Source organism: Palaemon carinicauda, chromosome 20, assembly GCF_036898095.1.
Source record: "Palaemon carinicauda isolate YSFRI2023 chromosome 20, ASM3689809v2, whole genome shotgun sequence".
NCBI lineage: Eukaryota > Metazoa > Arthropoda > Malacostraca > Decapoda > Palaemonidae > Palaemon > Palaemon carinicauda.
The window spans coordinates 84,945,941-84,965,940 of NC_090744.1; positions in this window are offsets into that span (position 1 = coordinate 84,945,941).

Consider the following 20,000-nt stretch of genomic DNA (forward strand, 5'->3'; position numbering starts at 1 on the left):
TCTTTACGAATCTTGATGTAAGACTAAATAGCTAACCCAAACGTTATACTGATGCTGCACAATTGGGTCTTTATTTTATACAAACTAAAGTTAATGGCGCTTTTACCATACCCTATTGCACTTACATTTTACTTTTAAGTTTTTTTTCAATGGAATTGCACTCTTTGTCAATACATAAAGACGCAATTATCGCCTACGAAATTATGAAAATTAGAAAGGCGATTATACATTACAGTCACTTACACAATTGGTAGTAATTCATTCAAATTACCCCTAATGAGTCAATATGGATAAATATCAACACAACATCGTGTTCAAATACCTCATACTTGGGATCGAACGCTAGCCCCTTCTAATGAAAGGCCAGGTCGAAACCAACCATGCCACGAGAGGACATAAAAGGAAATCGTAACCTGACGCTACCTAGCTGTCCGAGGATTTACCTGGCAAATCGGGTAAAACTCGCTGGTAAGAGACCGATGTCTCGCCAGGTAAATCCTCGGACAGCTAGGTAGCGTCAGGTTACGATTTCCTTTTATGGCCTCTCGTGGCATGGTTGGTTTCGACCTTGCCTTTCATTAGAAGGGGCTAGCGTTCGATCCCAAGTATGAGGTATTTGAACACGATGTTGTGTTGATATTTATCCATATTGACTCATTACGGGTAATTTGAATGAATTACTACCAATTGTGTCACGTGGTTGCCAGGTAAATCCTTGGACAGCTAGGTAGCGTCAGGTTACGATTTCCTTTTATGGCCTCTCGTGGCATGGTTGGTTTCGACCTGGCCTTTCATTAGAAGGGGCTAGCGTTTGATCCCAAGTATGATGTAGAAATTTATTTCTATTTGAACACGATGTTGTGTTGATATTTATCCATATTGACTCATTAGGGGTAATTTGAAGGAATTACTACCAATTGTGTCACGTGGTGGGCCGGAAAATCGGGTAAAACTCGCTGGTAAGAGACCGATGTCTCGCCAGGTAAATCCTCGGACAGCTAGGTAGCGTCAGGTTACGATTTCCTTTTATGGCCTCTCGTGGCATGGTTGGTTTCGACCTGGCCTTTCATTAGAAGGGGCTAGCGTTCGATCCCAAGTATGAGGTAGAAATTTATTTCTATTTGAACACGATGTTGTGTTGATATTTATCCATATTGACTCATTACGGGTAATTTGAATGAATTACTACCAATTGTGTCATGTGGTGGGCCGGGAAATCGGGTAAAACTCGCTGGTAAGAGACCGATGTCTCGCCAGGTAAATCCTTGGACAGCTAGGTAGCGTCAGGTTACGATTTCCTTTTATGACCTCTCGTGGCAAGGTTGGTTTCGACCTGGCATTTCATTAGAAGGGGCTAGCGTTCGATCCCAAGTATGAGGTAGAAATTTATTTATATATATATATATATATATATATATATATATATATATATATATATATATATATATATATTGATAATATATATATATATATATATATATATATATATATATATACATATATATATATATATATATATATATATATATATATATATATATGAGTGTGTGTGTGTTTTAGGGAGTGTATATGAAAAGAGAGAGAGAGAGAGAGAGAGAGAGAGAGAGAGAGAGAGAGAGAGAGAGAGAGAGAGAGAGAGAGAACTTATTTTTTAGGTAATATATCGTGCTAAAATTTCCAAATACGTCACTCAATGTAACTATTTAATCCCTTTACTCAATTCTGGGGACAGTATTGCTCACTCTATTCTGGAACACCTTTTTTTATGTAGTCTTTTAAGTCTCCCTGTGCTCATACTTGTAGATTTTTGTAATGTTTGTGTAGTGTGACGGCGCCGAGTAAGGTTGTGAACTCAGAGGCAGGTTGGGAACGACTGAGTTATATTATTGTGGAACACTCTCCTTATATACAAAACCTCAAGGCAACAGGACATAACAAGTTCACAAGACAGACAATATTACAGAGGAAAAACCAGACATGAATTTTCATGTTCGTTTTAGTGCGAGGGAAGAACGGAGATACAAGCATAATATATACAAAAGGAATTATGTACAATTGTGTGAAACACGGTTGGTACATGGCTCCCCCCCTAAAAATGACATACTGTACATGTTAAATAGGGCGCCCTGATCTAGAGCGGCTAACTGTAGGCGGGTCATCTGGCAGAAGATAAGCAGGTTTTAGACGATCAATGGAGACCCAGTCTTCTTTGACCAGAATGTTTAGGAAGAATGCTTTCGGACTGCGTCCGATCACAAGGAAAGGGCCCGTGTAAGGGGGCGTTAGTGGTGGCTTGCTGGTGTCGTTGCGCAGGAAGACGTGCGTTGCAGAGTGCAAGTCCGTTGGTATGTGATGCTTCGCTGGGGGTTTGTAAGTCTGGCGGCACGGAGTAAATTTTCCCACGACGTGACGTATGAGCTGGAGATCGTCGGAGGAGGTTGTAGAAGGAAAAAATTTGGCAGGGACGACCAACGGGTCGCCATACACCATTTCAGCTGCCGAGACGTCGAGGGCGTCTTTAGGAGTGGTCCTTATTCCCAGGAGGACCCAGGGAAGCTGAGTAAACCAGTTGCAATCCTTGCAGCGGGACATCAAAGCTGCTTTGAGGGTGCGATGAAAACGTTCGACCATTCCATTGGCAGTGGGGTTGTAGGCCGTTGTCTGATGTAGGGTGATGCCCAGGAGATTCGCTAATGACGTCCACAATTGAGAGGTGAAAGTGGTTCCCCTGTCAGAAGTAATATGCTCAGGGATACCGAATCTTGAAATCCATCCAGAGAGTAAGGCAGATGTACATGAGGCGGACGTTGCAGTTTCCATGGGAATGGCTTCAGGCCAACGAGTGGAGCGGTCGATGACGGTAAACAGGTAACGATGTCCTTGTGATGTGGGTAGGGGGCCTATAACGTCGACGTGAATGTGTGCGAAACGACGCCGAGGTTGAGGAAAGGTGCCCACTCCTGAATCCGTGTGTCGATGTACTTTGGAAGTTTGGCAAGAAGTACAGGCGCGGACCCAATCCTTAGCATCCTTAGAAATGCCGTGCCAAATGAACTTTGCCTTCAGCAGCTGTGCAGTAGAACGGCACAAGGGATGTGAAAGGCCGTGAATGAAATCAAACACATGTCGCCGCATGGGAGCAGGAATCCAAGGTCGCGGTCTACCAGTACTGACGTCACAGAGGAGGGTGGTGTTGGAGTCTTCAAGGGGAAAGTCTTCCCAACGGAGGGACGTGCAGAATGTCCTACAAGCTTGATACTCTGGATCCTGTCGTTGGGCTTCAGCCAGGGCGTTGTAATCCAATCCCAGTTGAACGGCAGCCAACGTGTTTCTTGCCAGGGCATCGACAACGGGATTCATTTTCCCAGGGACGTATTGGAGGGTGCAATTGTATTTAGCCACGGCGGAGAGATGTCGGCGTTGACGGGCGGACCAGGCGTCAGACTGTCGAGTGAAGGCGTGCACCAGAGACATGTGGTCTGTGCGAATGACGAAGGGCGTACCTTCTAAGAAATGGCGAAAGTGACGAATAGCCAAGTGCACTGCCAGCAATTGCCTTGGACAGTTTTCTACTGAAGAAGGCCAATGGGCGGGGCGAGCCTTTGACCACCTGCTTGAGTACTGCACCAATAGTGACGTCGCTGGCATCGGTGGAGAGAAGGAGAGGGGCGTGTGGGATAAGAAAAGTGAGAGCCGCAGCAGTTGATAGGGCCTTCTTTGCATTGCAGAAGGCTGCTTCTTGAAGGGGACCCCACTTCAGGTCCTTCGGCTTGCCCTTAAGGGAGGCGTAGAGGGGAGCAAGAGTGGCGGCAATGGCTGGCAGAAAACGGTGATAATAGTTGATCATGCCCAAGAATTCCTGCAGAGCTTTGACGGTCGAGGGCACAAGGAAGTTCTGAACGGCTGCTACCTTCTCAGGGAGGGGGTGGACCCCTTCAGGAGTAATACGGTGCCCTAAGAACGATACTTCGTTGGCGCCAAAGGTACACTTGTCGTACCGGACTACAAGGCCGTTTTGGTGCAGGCGGTCGAGCACGACGCGCAGGTGACGGAGGTGTTCCTCTTTTGAGGAGGAGAACACAAGTATGTCGTCCACATAACATACATAGAAAGGGAGGTCCCCTAAGATGCCATCCATGAGACGTTGAAACGTTGCCCCAGCATTACGAAGGCCAAAACAGGAGTAATTGATGGTGTATGTACCAAATGGAGTGGTGATGGCGGTCTTGGGGATGTCTTCTGGGTTCATAGGCACCTGATAATACCCCTTCAGGAAGTCGAGCGTAGAGAAAACCTTCGCTTTGTGCAGGTAGGAGGTCACGTCGGCAATGTTTGAGAGGGGGTAGTGATCCGGTTCTGTTTGCATGTTCAGGCGCCTGTAATCCCCGCACGGACGGAGGGAGCCGTCTTTCTTCAGAACGATGTGTAAGGGCGACGACCATGGGCTGAAGGCCTTTTGGCAAAGGCCCATTTTCTCTATTTCGGCGAACGTCTGTTTGGCGGCTGCCAATCGTTCCGGTACCAGACGTCTGAATTTTGCGAAGACTGGGGGTCCCATCGTCTTGATATGGTGATAAAAACCGTGCTCGGCAGGAACCGTGGGCGTTTGGCGAAGTTCTGGACGGAAAACTTCCGGGTACGACGTGAGGAGGTGGGCGTTTCCACCAGTAGGTGCGCTGATGTGGAGAGCGAGGTTAGAGGTTGAAGAGGTGTCGACAAGTACGAGTCTGCGTTGACCAATCGTCGGTGGGCGACATCGACCAGAAGGTGGAAATGAGAGAGGAAATCCGCACTGAGGATTGGCATTGTGACGTCAGCAACGAGAAACTTCCAATTGAATTTACCGTTTCCGAACGATAATGTGAGGTTCTCCTAACCGTAGGTGGGTATCGCAGATCCGTTGGCAGCTACTAAGCGGACGTCGGCAGATGTGGACAGACTACGTCGTGCCTTGAAGAGTTTCCTTGGCAAAAGAGAACGACAAGCACCCGTGTCTACCAAAAATCGCACGCCCGTTCCTGCATCCTGTAAAAAGAAAAGATTAGAAACATGGGAGGCCACCGCCACAAGCGATGGCCTACTTTCACGTTTTTTTGGCCACTGACAATCCTTGGCACATTTCTTCGCGGTTTCCCCGAATCTGAAGTGGTAGTAGCAAAACTGCGGCGGATGGGAGGTAGTAAGTGGCTGTAGAAGTCGTTCGTTGGGGCGCGAGCGATTGGTGGGTGGTGGGCGGCTTTGTCGCCGCTTCGGCACGTCACGGGGTAGGCGTGTATGTCCTACGGCATTCATGTCAGCTTCGGTTGACGTTGAATAGGCATCCTCATCGTCAGGGGTGGAGGCGTTGATGGAGGTCTTGAAGTGGCTGTCCATAAGGGCGTCGGCTTTGGTCATCAAGTCCTTTATGGGTAAACTATCGACATCGGGTATGGCAGCGCGTACAGGTTCGGGTAAACGGCGTATCCTAAGGGCTCGAAGTAGGTTCACCTCACGAGGAGAGCCATCTGCGGCAGGTTGAAGGCGAGCAATACTGGTCATTTCCCCGAGGGCAAGCGAAGCCCTTTGGTCCCCCAACGGTTGTTGCGAGAGCTGAAAAAGCTTTGCTATACGGACGGCTGGCGACGGCGAGTACTGCTGCAGAAGGTATGTTTTGAGGGCGTCATACGCTATTGGGGTGTCTCCTTGTTCACAAAGCCAGTCGGATATTTCTGGGAAGGTGTCCTCGGGTATCGCTGCGAGAACATAATCCGCTTTGGTGGTTGAGCGAGTCACGCCCCTGATACGGAAGTGGACTTCAGCGCGTTGAAACCAAGCAAACGCCTCTCCGGTGGCGAACGGTGAAAGTTTCAATGGGGCGGCCGCGGCGCCAACTGCTGTAGTAGACTCCGTCTCCGTCATAGCACCAACGATGGAGGGGCGAGGGAGGTGGGGGTGGAAGGCAGTGGGAGCGAGTCGACTTCCGGGGTCACCAATGTGACGGCGCTGAGTAAGGTTGTGAACTCAAAGGCAGGTTAGGAACGACTGAGTTATATTATTGTGGAACACTCTCCTTTTATACAAAACCTCAAGGCAACAGGACATAACAAGTTCACAAGACAGACAATATTACAGAGGAAAAACCAGACATGAATTTTCATGTTCGTTTTAGTGCGAGGGATGAGCGGAGATACAAGCAAAATATATACAAAAGGAATTATGTACAATTGTGTGAAACACGGTTGGTACAGTAGTCATTCTTGTAGATCTTTTCGTATGCCATCGTGGATTTTCAGTTTTTTTTTTTTCTCCCATCTTTTACTATGATATTTTTAACATCGATTTACTCATAAGATTCATTGCATCTTCTCTTCCCTTTTTTAACATCCATCATCTCAAATATTTACTATTTCATATTTGGATCCAAAACTATTTTTCGTTTAGATGCGATTTGAAAGTTTTTTACCCTCCCATTTTTAAGCATGTAAATTTTCATACAACAATTTTCTTAATATCTTTTCAACTCGCCATTATTTTTGTTAGTAATCTTCCGTCTTATTTTGCAAATGCAATCCAAATCTTTAATAATATCATATCTAAATTATTGCCACGTAAAGTATGTATTCTTCTCTATTGAAATTGCAAACTTCTCAACACTTCTTCCACTTCACTAGAGGATCCAGAGAGGTGGGTTTCTGGAGATTTGACCTGCTCTTTTTTAAAGAAAAAAAAATTGATCTGTAAACTTTGGGTTTTCAAGAAAAAAAAGTTTGACTGTTAAACTTTGCTTTTTACACGTTTTCCTACTTACTTTTTGGAATGAATAAACTTTGATTTTCAAGTAAATCGTTTCCCTAACTATTATTTATTTATTGAAATAGGAATAAAATATATCACAATTTTTTTATACGCGTAGTAGCATTGTAAGTAGGTATATACAATACAGTACAGTGCTGTTCATTGTAGTTTTTAATCTAAAAATTTTCTCATTGGGATACAATTAATTGTAAAAAAAAAATAATCATAACATAAAAAAAAAATTGCCTTATGTTATTTATTTACTGAAATTAAAGAAAAATATATCTCTAACGTATTTGATATGCATAGTAGCATTGTGTGTTCGTACATACAATAGATTTCTGTTTATTGTTTTTTTTTTTTTCAAAATGTATTTATTTATATAAAATGAATTGTAAATAAATACATGCACAATACAGTACTGTTTATTGTGGTTTTCAACTTAAAATTGTAATTATTGATATAGAGAGTGTGATCATAGGGCGGTGGCTAGCATCAAGGGTGGGAGATATCCAATGGTAGAGCAGGACAGTGGTGGCAAGATTACTATTTGGCTGTGCGCAATTTTTCAGAATAATTTTCGGTGCTGAGCGAATCTCATTTCGTATTATGAAAATATTTTCGTATTATCAGGAAAAAATAATCGCATCTCATTTCCTATCGTTTTTTCATATACAGAAACATTAAGGAAACCAAATTGCACACTAGGGAACACAAGATTACCTTCAGCAAACCTATTAGGATGATTTGCTAAAAGACGTTAAAAAACTTTAGATAATATGGGAGTTATGGAAATTGGAGGGTGATCAATTGGACTTGAGCTACCACAAACGCATTTTCGAGGCGGAGTAAAATTTTGCATTCTTCAAGAAATGCTAAAAGCTCCTCTTCATGCAAACATGGGCAAAATACCAGATAACTTTGAAGCCAAGAAATCTGCTGTCTTTATAAAAAAAAAAAGAAAAAAATACCATTTATGTCTACACCTCCATAAGCATCAAGGTCAATCAAGAGAGCTTTAATATCATGCGATCGAAAAGCTAAACTACTTATTATACGTTCAGGAAAACAGGAATGAGGAAGATCAAGTTTCTCATTACTCTGTTTACTGTCAAACACATCAGTCAAAAGAGTTGCCTTGGTCAGAGAGTGGCAGAGCCATCTTATTTAAGTAAAAGAGGAACTGTTGCATCCACACTGAAGAGTGCAGATTTAAAGGTAGTCCACCACTTATGTTCTTTGGTTATACCAGAAAAGGATTCTTTTATTCATTATTGTATTCCTTTTCAGTTGAAAGTTAAACTCTCTGGGAAAAAGATCTAAGCTGATTATAGTTATTCCAAGTCATATCTGATTTGTTACCCTTCCAAAGATGATAGGCATCCTGCTTCTCCAAATAAGCACGTCTTCAATTATCATTTAACTAGAGTTAGTCATTAACTCGGTATCTTAGCACACGAGAAAGAATATGCCTATCAATTATGTTGACTAGATTCTCATTCAAAGGGACAACAGAATGAACACTACTATACAATTGTGACAAATTCAAGCACAAAGGATCATACAAAATCCCATTCTAGTCTGCTTGAGATTTCATATAAATCTTACATGATTATGATACATTAGGGAAAGGCTGCTCAATCTCCACTACTAATGAAATAAAGGCATGAAAAGATGTTCCAACTGGAGAACCAACCTTACTTGTTATAATACCTGGGGAATCGGGGTATGCGAGGTCCAAGCACACTTGTGAGTAGCTTCACTTAGGATTTACTCAGAGTCTGTTTAAGAGGCAATGTTTAAAGCTCTTAAGAATTTAACCAATCCCTATGGTGAACATTGAAATCACCAACAAAGACAAAAGAGGCCTTTCTATCATATTTTTGTATCTTAGCCATAATGGTAAGAAGACAATCAAAGATCGAATCATCCATGTCTGGATTCCGGTAAATTAAACACAAATAGACGTTGTTATGCCTGTCACAAACTTTTATCACCCGAATCTCACGACGTCCACATTTATAGCAGTACTCATGAGAAGCAGAGTACTCAGTCCTAATATACACCACTATTCCCCTGGCCCTAGGAATGGCATCCCTTTCAAAATTATTAGCTTCCTAAAACCATTTATAAGGTGAAAGCCTCATATTAAAAACCAAAATTTCTGAGCACAAAAGAATATCCTACTGTCTGGACGCTACTGTAAGGTCTTTAATATTTCCATGAGCACTACGAATATTGCAATACAGTACACGGCATTGACGAAATCTAGGACGTACTGGTCACAGATTTCGCTAGATGTCTCTAGACAGCATAAGAATTAATGGTAATAAAAAAGATACATCATACTTAACTAAATTAACAAAAATGATAACAAAAATAATCTGTTTTAAGGAAATATAAATAAAGTGATTGATCAAACCCATACACAATAGAAAAAAGTCCGAAAAACTAATCACTACGACAGAGCCCATAAACTATGCAAGGCTAAATACCTCCAGGATAGCCATTTCAACTGAAGGGAGGACAGTAAGGATAGTTTTAAACGGAAAAAGAAACAGATAAGGAAAAGACAACCTCTTTATAAACCACCAGGCATCCATGACTCTTCTATTAAGCCGGCCCAACACACCATTTAAATCAAAATATGAGGACGAAAAAAGAAAAAAATAAGATAGAATACTATGCTCAAGTGTACCTTCAAGCAAAAGAACTCCATGGCACTACCCATGACTAAAGAACGAAGGTTTAATTTTGGAGTGCCATTCTTCTAGAAGAGCTTCCTTAAGCGAAGAAGAATCTAGTAATCCCAGTGTTGTCAGGGGTATGAGGAAAGACAAAAATGTGTAAAGAATAGGCCAGACTACTCGGTGTATGTGCAAGCAAAGACAAATGAGCCGTAACCAGAGAGAGGGATCCAATACATTACTATCAGGACAGTCGAAGGATCCAATAACTCTCTAGCAATAGTATCTCAGCGGGTGGCTTGTGCCCTAGTCAATCTACTACCTATAATGTATCTTTGAATGTATCAGTAGGCTTACCAGAAGACATACCCTTACTCACTGCCGGCAATAAACAGGGAGCAAGCAGTTAAATAACGCTGAAAATTTCTATTAACATCAGCTCTCCAAACTATCCAAAGCTAATCATTTTTCGGAGTTTAAACATCTAGTGAAAAATAGAGGGTTGGCCATGAATGTAAAGAGAGTCCTGTATGCGAAAGTTATTGTACCAACTGTAATGTATGGATCAGTGTTGTGGGGAATGAAAGTGATGGAGAGACAGATAATGAATGTGTTTGAAATGAAGTGTCTAAGGAATACGCCTTGTGTATATCGAGTAGGTAGGGTTAGGGACGAAATAGTAAGGGTGAGAACAGGTACAAGAAATTAGTTAGCAGGTAGAGTGGTTATGAATGTGTTGAGGTGGTTTGGCCATGTTGAGAGAATAGAAAATGGCTGTCTGCTAAAGGTGATAAATGCAAGAGTAGATGGGAGAAGTACAAGAGGAAGGCCAAGGTTTGGGTGGATGGGTGGAGTGAAGAAAGCTCTGAGTGATAGGAGGATAGATGTGAGAGAGGCAAGAGAGCATGCTAGAAATAGGAATGAATGGCGTGTATTTGCGACACAGTTCCGGTAGGCCCTGCCACTTTCCGGTGCCTTGGAGAACCACGGAGGTAGCAGCAGTAGGGGATTCAGCGTTATGATACCTAATCTATAGTGGATAACGGGAGAGGGTGGGCTGTGGCACCCTAGCAGTACCAGCCGAACTCGGTTATGTGTCTTATCAAGCTGGAAGGAACGTAGAGAGGAGAGGTCCCCTTTTTTGTTTCATTTGCTTGATGCCAGCTATCCCCCAAAATTGGGGTAAGTGCCTTGGTATATGTACAGTATGTATGTGTATATATATTAGTGTGCTACTGTTATTAACACACATTGAGTATGTGTTGTTTGAGATGTTGAGTCTTGAAATAAAGTTCATCATTGTAACTTTAAAGTGGTTTATTCTCTAAAAACAACAGTGTTAAACATCTCCATCACAGGAGTGTAGCTGGTTTGGTCGGATGACCAATTCAGGTGAAGTATAGATATGAACTGCCTAAATTATCGATATCACAGATATCGTATGTTTAGTTGTCTCAGCATTTAAACACAATATGTAAACTTTACATTCGTCTCTCGGAAGACACCTGCATCCGGTGATGACACAATCTTTCACACGGTATGCATTTGTGTTGATGCTTCAGAAAAATGTTACATTGCCGAGGGATGCAAAATACATCCTGTTATGATTTTATATGACTACAGCAAATCTCACGCTAGCATCTTCATCCACAATGACATATTACGTCATGTGTTTTAAACATGTAATAATTAACTATTTCATTTATTACATTAGCTCGGCCAGCTATCTCAACTTTTTAAAAAAAAAATTAACAACAAGCCAAAATATGTTTACTAGGTATGACTGGATATATGTATTATTCTTTGTTTAACTTTAGCCATAAGCAAATGAGGACGAATGTCCAAATAGGCACATCTAAAAAAAATAACAACAATAATGCATATGAAAAGATATTACCAAAGCAAAGAAAAAAATGCATGATAAATACAGATCACATATATGGTACATTGCTAGAAAATGATTATATGGTACCAAAAAAAAATACTGATATACACACGATTCGGTAACTTGTTAAAGAATAATTGTTACTTTTGTCAGAAACATAGATTAACACAATACGGTAACTAATACAAATATTTGTTACCTTGGTAAAGATTCAATTTTAGTGCACAAACACGAATTCCTGGTACGTACATGTACCACGGTTTCGTACATATATATATATATATATATATATATATATATATATATATATATATATATATATATATATATATATATATATATATATATATGTATTTATATATAGGGCTGATATATTTTATTAGATGCCCATAGATTCTGTTATTTTTATTTTATTTTTTTTCTCTTTTCTTTTTAACATTCCGGATTATATATTTTATTAGATGCCGAGAGAAAAAAGGATTTATATTTCTTTTAAAATGTTTTTAAATGTATTTTTAACAATGCAATGTTCAATAATTTCTTCAATTACATATTACTAGCGTACTAACTGCTTTTCGTACACACGCAATTTCCAGAGCATTTTACTCCTTTAGCGAATGAGGTGGCCACTTCAAACGGCTTTAAACTGAATTAAATAAGGAGTTTTGTCTGGACATGGCAAAACGTTCTGTTTTAGCTTCCAACTGTTCCGTAACCTACGCCAAACAAGGATGTTCACGGCGATAAATATCATCACCGTCACACTTAATCCTGCTAGTAGTATGGGGTGAAGAAATTCCTTATAAGTCGGTGACAGGTGGTCCATCTCGGTCAATTTCATCAACCGCTTGGCTACTTGTTTGTTGTATGGGAGAGGTAGTGCTGGCATTGTAGACGTCCACGTGAAGTTCGCGAAGTAGGCTCGTTCTCTGATGATAGTCCTTACCCCGGTCACCATGGAATTAGGGGAAGTCCCGATACAACCATCTGCTGCAACAAAAGTGTTTGCAAAGGACGTGGATCCGTCCGGGCATGATACATTGAAGCCGTCCTTGTCGTATCGTATCCACGAGCCATTGTTCAGTCTGCAATTGAACTCATTATTGTCAAAGGGATAAAGCTTATCCAGACAATTTTCACTTGTATGGGAGAGAGCATCGTCTAGCACTATACCTAACTCGCATGAATCCATTAAGTTTTTATGGAATTCAAATGAGTCAGCTGTACATATTTTTCTATCCATTGCATCTGAACAGTGAGTTAATTGATTTAAGTCTTTAATGACCGTATATGTTTCCTTGTCTGGGGAAATCAATACGTGTCCTGTCAAACTGGATATTACTGGATTTGAGTGATTCGTCATGAAAGTCGGAAATGGTGATATCCTGTAAGATTGCCAGGCATCAGAAAAAATCAAAGGGAATTGTAATCCTAATCTTGTTATTATCAACGCTTACTGTAATTAGGCTGTAATGAAATTCTATCCTACGTTCGCCTAACAAAGGAACATAGCCCAGTTTATCCCTTCCGTTCTCCAGAACTAACTTTAAGTAATTTATAGGCAACAAATGGGGCAACAGTACACCTTTAGTTGCTAACGTGATAGCTTCTACATAATCCTTGGATTTCTCAATGAAATGTGTAATTCTGTTATGTATGTGATCTATCTTTGAATCATATGTTAACGTTGCCAACAAATCCTGTACTTCCATAATCTGACTGATATTACTTGAATGTTCATTTACTAAATCCATAATTTGATTGATTGATGCTAACTGATTCCTTAGTTCTGACATAATCAATTCATCTTCATGAGTCAAGAACTCAATTTTCTTATTTTGATTACTAATCTTAAGACGATTGGAAATTCCTAAACCTAAACTTGCAGTAGACCCAAAGATGTTTAATGCAGCAAAAATAAACGGATTTCGTCTTTCTTTATGTTCGTGTCCTACAGTCCACATCAAAAGGTCACAAGCCAAAGATTCTGTCTCGTAAGTCTTATTTTGCAGATAGCATCTCTGCAACTTTTAGTGTCGATCAAAGCGAACTCTCTGTAGTCAAATGAAAATGTCTTCTATGCAACTCATCTAATGAGACAGAAAACCTTGAAATGGCGGTTTTTAAGCTAGTGACATCATTCTCTGGAAGAAAAATTGCTTGCATATTCACTACTACAACTACGTTGCTCGATGTAATAAAAACGTCTTCTTGTCTTTCAACTATAGTGCCATATTTAAAATCTATACTTTTAGTTTTAGAGCTCATCCCACATGAGAAAAATGTCTAAGCGAACAATATCACTCCCAACAACAAAAAATTCATCTTGGAAACCTGTAACGAGAAAAATATATGTAATTACTCCTGTATTAAGAAGAAAACTTTTAATCACACAAATAAAAATTTTACCCTCACTTCTTTCCCTCTCTTTTTTTTTTTTTTTTTTTTATTTCTTATATGAGCCAATGGTACTATTCTCTCATCCGTGGGTTGGGATACGTTTTGAACTCTAAACCTATTGGCCGTTAATGTTTCCAAAATGTTAAATGGGCCTTCGAACTTAGGTGTTATTTTATAATTGAGTCCTTTACGCACATTTATCTGTATATATACGTTATCACCCACGGTATATGTTTTAGTTGGCTTCGCTATTTTATCATGATTCCTTTCCATTATGATTTGTGATTCTTCTAAATTCTTTCGAAGGATATCATATCGACTTTTGTTTGCATTTATATATTCTTTTAAAGGATTTGATAGATTAGTTGTAGGCGTTAATACATGGAAAGGCATTCTAACTGGGGTACCATACAATGCTTCATGCGGCGACATTTTAATTGATATATGATATGAATGATTCAGAGTACTTAGTGCCGCCGGTATTGCAATATCCCATTTGGGGTCTGATCCCCCTAGTGTTACTCTTAATATATTTAAAATCTTCCTATTTGCTCTTTCCACTAGCCCATTCAACTCTGGGTGATATATCATGGTATTTATTTTCTTTATGCTAAGGAATTCACACAATGAGGTAACAAAGTGATTATTAAATTCACCACCCGAGTCTGAGATTATCATGTGTGGAATTCCATGTTTACAAATGTAACACTCGTAAAACCTCCTAGCGCATTCAATCGCAGTTCTAGTTTTAAGCGCTATTAGTTCTGTATATCAAGTTAAAGCATCTATAATTACTAAGAGGTGCTTATTTCCTTTGTCTGACTCATAAAATCCTGTTAACAAATCGAAATGTATTCTTTCAAAGGGTTGATTGGGCACGGGATAAGCCCCTAGCCTGACAGGTGTTTTCGTATGGCCTTTGTTTTCCTGACATGTGCGACAATTAGCTATGTGTCTTTTTATATCTGTAAGCATCTTATGCCAATAAAACAATGATTTGGCTTTCTGTGACATTAATGAGAACCCCGGGTGTCCATGTAATGGATTTGAATGCAACCAATTCGGGACAGTGGAAATAAGTGAGATTGGTACTACTACCTGGTCGTTAGTTACATGTGGTGTATTGCGGGTTTTCCTTGTCACAGTCCTATACAGAATATTATCTTTGATTATATAATTCTGCTGCTTATACTTTATATATCCCTTTTCCTTATGATTGCCTTTCAAACCATTTATAATTGTTTCTATTTTCTGATCTTTTCTTTGCTCAGTCTGTAATAATTAAGCGCCCCAGCCTAAATCTTCTTGTTCAGATATCGTTTTAACAATAGGCATGGATGTTGATATATCTATTAATTCAGCGAAAGGCTCCGTACAAGATGACACGGGGTTGCGTGATAATGCATCCGCAATGATATTTGCTTTCCCAGGTAAATACCCGATTCTTGCGCCAAAATCTTGAATGATCAAATGCCACCGAGTTCGTTTAGGGCTATGGTTGAAGCCTTTAAAGAACTCGGTTAGTGGTTTATGGTCAGTAAGAACCTTAACGGGATAACCGTAAATTATGAACTTAAAATGCACTAGTGAATTAACAATAGCTAGCCCTTCCTTGTCTATTACTGCATACTTACTTTCGGAAGTTCTCAATTTTCGAGAATAGAAAGCTATCGGGAAAAATTGTTTATCATATTGCTGAAGCAATACCCCTCCTACTCCTAAGTCTGAGGCTTCTGTTGCAATGAAGAATTCCTTACTGAAGTCAGGAAATTTTAAGATAGGAGAACTACACAGTTCATCTTTCAAGGTATTAAACGCCTGTTGATGATGCTCAGACCATATGAAATCTACGTCCTTCTTCGTAAGATCAGTTAAAGGAGCGGCTATTATTGAATAGTTGAGTATGAAACGCCTGTAATATCCACTACAACCCAGATATTGCTGTATTCCCTTGACATTAGGTAGGTATGGGAAAATTACGTATAGCCGACACCTTATCATGGACTACTTTAAGACCTTGGCTTGACACCATGAAACCCAAATGTATTAATTCTGTTTTGAAAAATTCACACTTACTAATCTTTACCCTTAAGTTATGTTGTCTTAATCTCTGTAGTACTATTTCTAACTTACGTAGATGTTCTTCTAAGGTGTTGGAAAAGATTACAAGATCATCCATATAGGCATGCAATATATCCCCTAACAAGTCTCCAAACACTATGCTAATCATTCTTGTAAATGTTATAGGAGCACAACGTAAACCAAAAGGCATCCGAAAAAATTCATAATGTCCCCTGGCTGTGCTGAAGGCTGTGTATGGGATACTATCTTCTTCTAATGATATCTGCTGAAAGCCTTTAAGTAAGTCCAAACTGGTAAAATATTTATTCTGACCTAACAAAGACAAAATATCGTCAGTACATGGCACTGGGAATCGATCAGGGATCGTCTCCTCGTTTAGACGACGGAAGTCGACCTAGATACGCGATGTTCGATCTTTTTTCGGTATAACTATTAAAGGAAAATTATAAGGGCTGTTTGATTTCCTAATGACTCTTCCTTCTAGCATTTTACCTACTTCATCATTTATTTCATTCTGGAATGTTATAGGGAGTCTGTACGAGGGTACATAGATAATTTTCTGCTTGTCCTTTAACCTTATTTGATGCTCGATCACATCTGTTTTTCCTAAGGATCCATCCGTAGTGGAAAAAACATCATGATATTTAGTTAAAAGTCCAAAAATTTTCTGCTGAATTTCTTCGTTTGAATGTCTTTATTGATTTTATTTTTAATAGATTGCAAAAGGGATTCATTTGCAACTGATTGAGAGTGATTGATTTCAGCAACGGTAAGAATACGATGTTTATAAACTTCTACATCCAAGATATGTTGATTTTTGTGAATTACTAAAGTGTTATTTAAATGATTACAGACTTCAATATCACATTGTTGATGTGAGCCTACTATATAAATAACTTGTGTGACAGACAATCCGTTAGTTTTCAAAGTGTCGGAAAGGATTAATATTTCAGATCCCAGTAATGTTTTCTTTATTTGCACTATTAAATTCGAAGGTACGTTTGGCTAGATAGATTGCGTGCAAGATGATATTACGGGTGAACGAGAATTCTGCTGGGTCGCGTATATTATTTCTTTATTAGTGAGACAAGTTATTGGTTCTTCAACGTACTTTACGGTTACATTTGTCGTCTCCTTTTTATCCTAAACTGATTTTAAGGTATTAGAAGACTTATAGCATTTCCCTTTGATATACATGGCTTGCTTGGCAGGGGCTAAGATAATGTTTTGATTTCCCATAGATGGGTATCCTATCATTACAGCTGGATACATATAAATGTTTTGTACAACAACAAATGTATCGGCAAACGTGCGTTTACCGACTTTGAATTGAACCTGAGTTATGCCTATGACATTTAATTCATTATTTCCTATACCCGAGAGTCTAACTCCGGATTTTTCAATCGGAAAGTTCGAAAACAACAAATGATGTGTCCTCAAATCCATGATATTACGTGGACTACCAGAGTCAAAAAATAACGTAAAGGATTTGTGTTCTAAATTTACAGCATATAAGGTTGGTCGTAACTCATTTTGGCTTATTATTGTATGAACTCATTGCAAATCTACGGGAGCATGCACTGATTTACTTAATTCGGCCGTGTGTTTCATAGGAAAATCTATTGCCTCACAATTATCTGCTAAAACATTAAATTGATTATTCAATACTATTGATGTTGACATGAATGACCTTGACCCAACATCACTCTCTTCCCCACTGGAGTTAGCTATGTGCTATTTGCTTTGCTCTGCTTCTGAAAATTAGTCTAACCTTGCGAGGTCTGGTTTGACGACCCAGGCTCAGCGATATTCGAAGAAGTGTTTGTTTGTTTCGGACTCTAAACTGCATTGACATTTGGTTGTTTCTTTTTATTGTTAAAATGCGGATTTTTCTTTTTATTTCCATATGGAACTGACTGTGGAGTTGACTGTGTATTTCTGGGATTCTGTTGTGTCCTACGTGAGTAACATTGACTGTACGAATGAGTCGAACTATTATGTATCGAACAGAATTTCGTTCTGCGGTCCGCGCTTAAGTGACCTTGACGTTTGCAATTATAACTATTGTTAACTACGTTCACTGTTTGTGGCTTTGTTTCATTCTTTGCAAAAACTTGAGTTAACACGGGATCGAGATCTGGACACTTAGCCATGTGTTTTTTTATCTGTTTATATACATCCAATTCCGTACTTGCAGGCGTTAACTTTTTATCAAAACACCGCACTAAAGCTTCAGGCAACATAAGTGTCATGCAAGTTAAATACATTAATCGTAAAAAAATCTTTCACGGAGATGTTATCTCTAGTAACCCAAGTGGAATTACCTAAAATATCCTGATATTCATTAAGCCTATCAGCTATGAGAGCTGCTCTCTCAATAACATAAAGCCGATTCATAGTGGCTTGATTAAGTGTATTTCTTAATGTTAATACTACATCCAAGGCTTCTTCACCCCCATAGACCGCGCGTAACCTAACTTTGAAATCATCCCAGGTAACTGCTTCTTGAAATGAAACACCTCTTAAATACGCACTCGCATCCCCCTTAGAAAAATCTATAAAACCTTTAGCTTCTTGTAATTGTACAAAAGGGTCTACGATTTGTTTGGCATTTAAATGGGCATCGACAGATGAAATCCATGACTCCACATTTTGAGGCAAGAACCCATTAACCCGACCCTGAAAAGGAAGGATTGCAGACCTGGCATTTACAAGCGTCACAATCGGGAGAGGATTAATCTGTCCTATGCCACTAGGTCCAGGGGTGGGGCTCACAGGGGGCGTCATGACTGCTGTATTTCTTTTCCTATCTCTTCGACCCCTTGAAATTCTATCAAAATATCTATATGAATACAGACGTCCACTGCGTAAACGCATAAGCTCTGAATGACAAAGATTATAATAAAATTCCCCAAAACAATGCTACTAATCCCAAGACATTTTCCGAGAATTTCTGAAAAAAAAGGAATTAGCACAAAGAGAGAAAAAATTCAAGATGAGAATTCGGAGTTGAACACAGTTTCCTTTAATGAAAGGAAAATAAAAGATTAGCAAACCACTCACCACAGTAATAATCGACTAACGACTCGTGATAACTACACTTCACTGCCCAAACTGAAATGAATTTGAAAAATTGTACTTAGCTTTCATATAGTTCTGTGTGATGTCGTCACATCCTCTCTCTCTCTTGATGTTTGTTAGCGATGTTTCGTCCGAGTTTCCGTTGAATGTAGTGCCTCCTGGATATGTTTTGTAAGCGTTGAACGTCAGTCCTTGGGTTTCCTAGGATGTTAATTGAAGATCCAGTTCATCAGTTTGTATGTATAACATTCATCAAATGTTTTTAGACTTCGATGGACTATGTTACTTAGTCAAAACTGTAGATTCATTAACGCTGATTTCTTGAAGATCTTTCTCTGGTTTTTACAGCTTTATTTTTGATTTCTTGAAGATCTTCCTCTAATTCTTAGAGTAATATTATTAATTTCTTGAAGATCTTTCTCTGATTCTTAGAGTTTAAGCGCTGCCACCATTTAGTAGTGTGCTACTGTTATTAACACACATTGAGTATGTGTTGTTTGAGATGTTGAGTCTTGAAATAAAGTTCATCATTGTAACTTTAAAGTGGTTTATTCTCTAAAAACAACAGTGTTAAACATCTCCATCACAGGAGTGTAGCTGGTTTGGTCGGATGACCAATTCAGGTGAAGTATAGATATGAACTGCCTAAATTATCGATATACATATATATATATGTATATATATATATATATATATATATATATATATATATATATATATGTGTGTATATATATATTTGTATATAGATTATATATGTATATATATATATATATATATATATATATATATATATATATATATAAATATATATATATATATATATATATATATATAGTATATATATATGTATATACATATATAGATATAGATATAGGTATAGATATATATCTATATATATATATATATATATATATATATATATATATATATATATATATATTTACACACACACATATATATATATATATATATATATATATATATATGTGTGTGTATGTATATATACATATTAGATCAAATATTTTAGGACTATTTTCTGATACATCGACAGAGACAGATTTTGTTAGATTTAATACTGCAATCAACTAAAA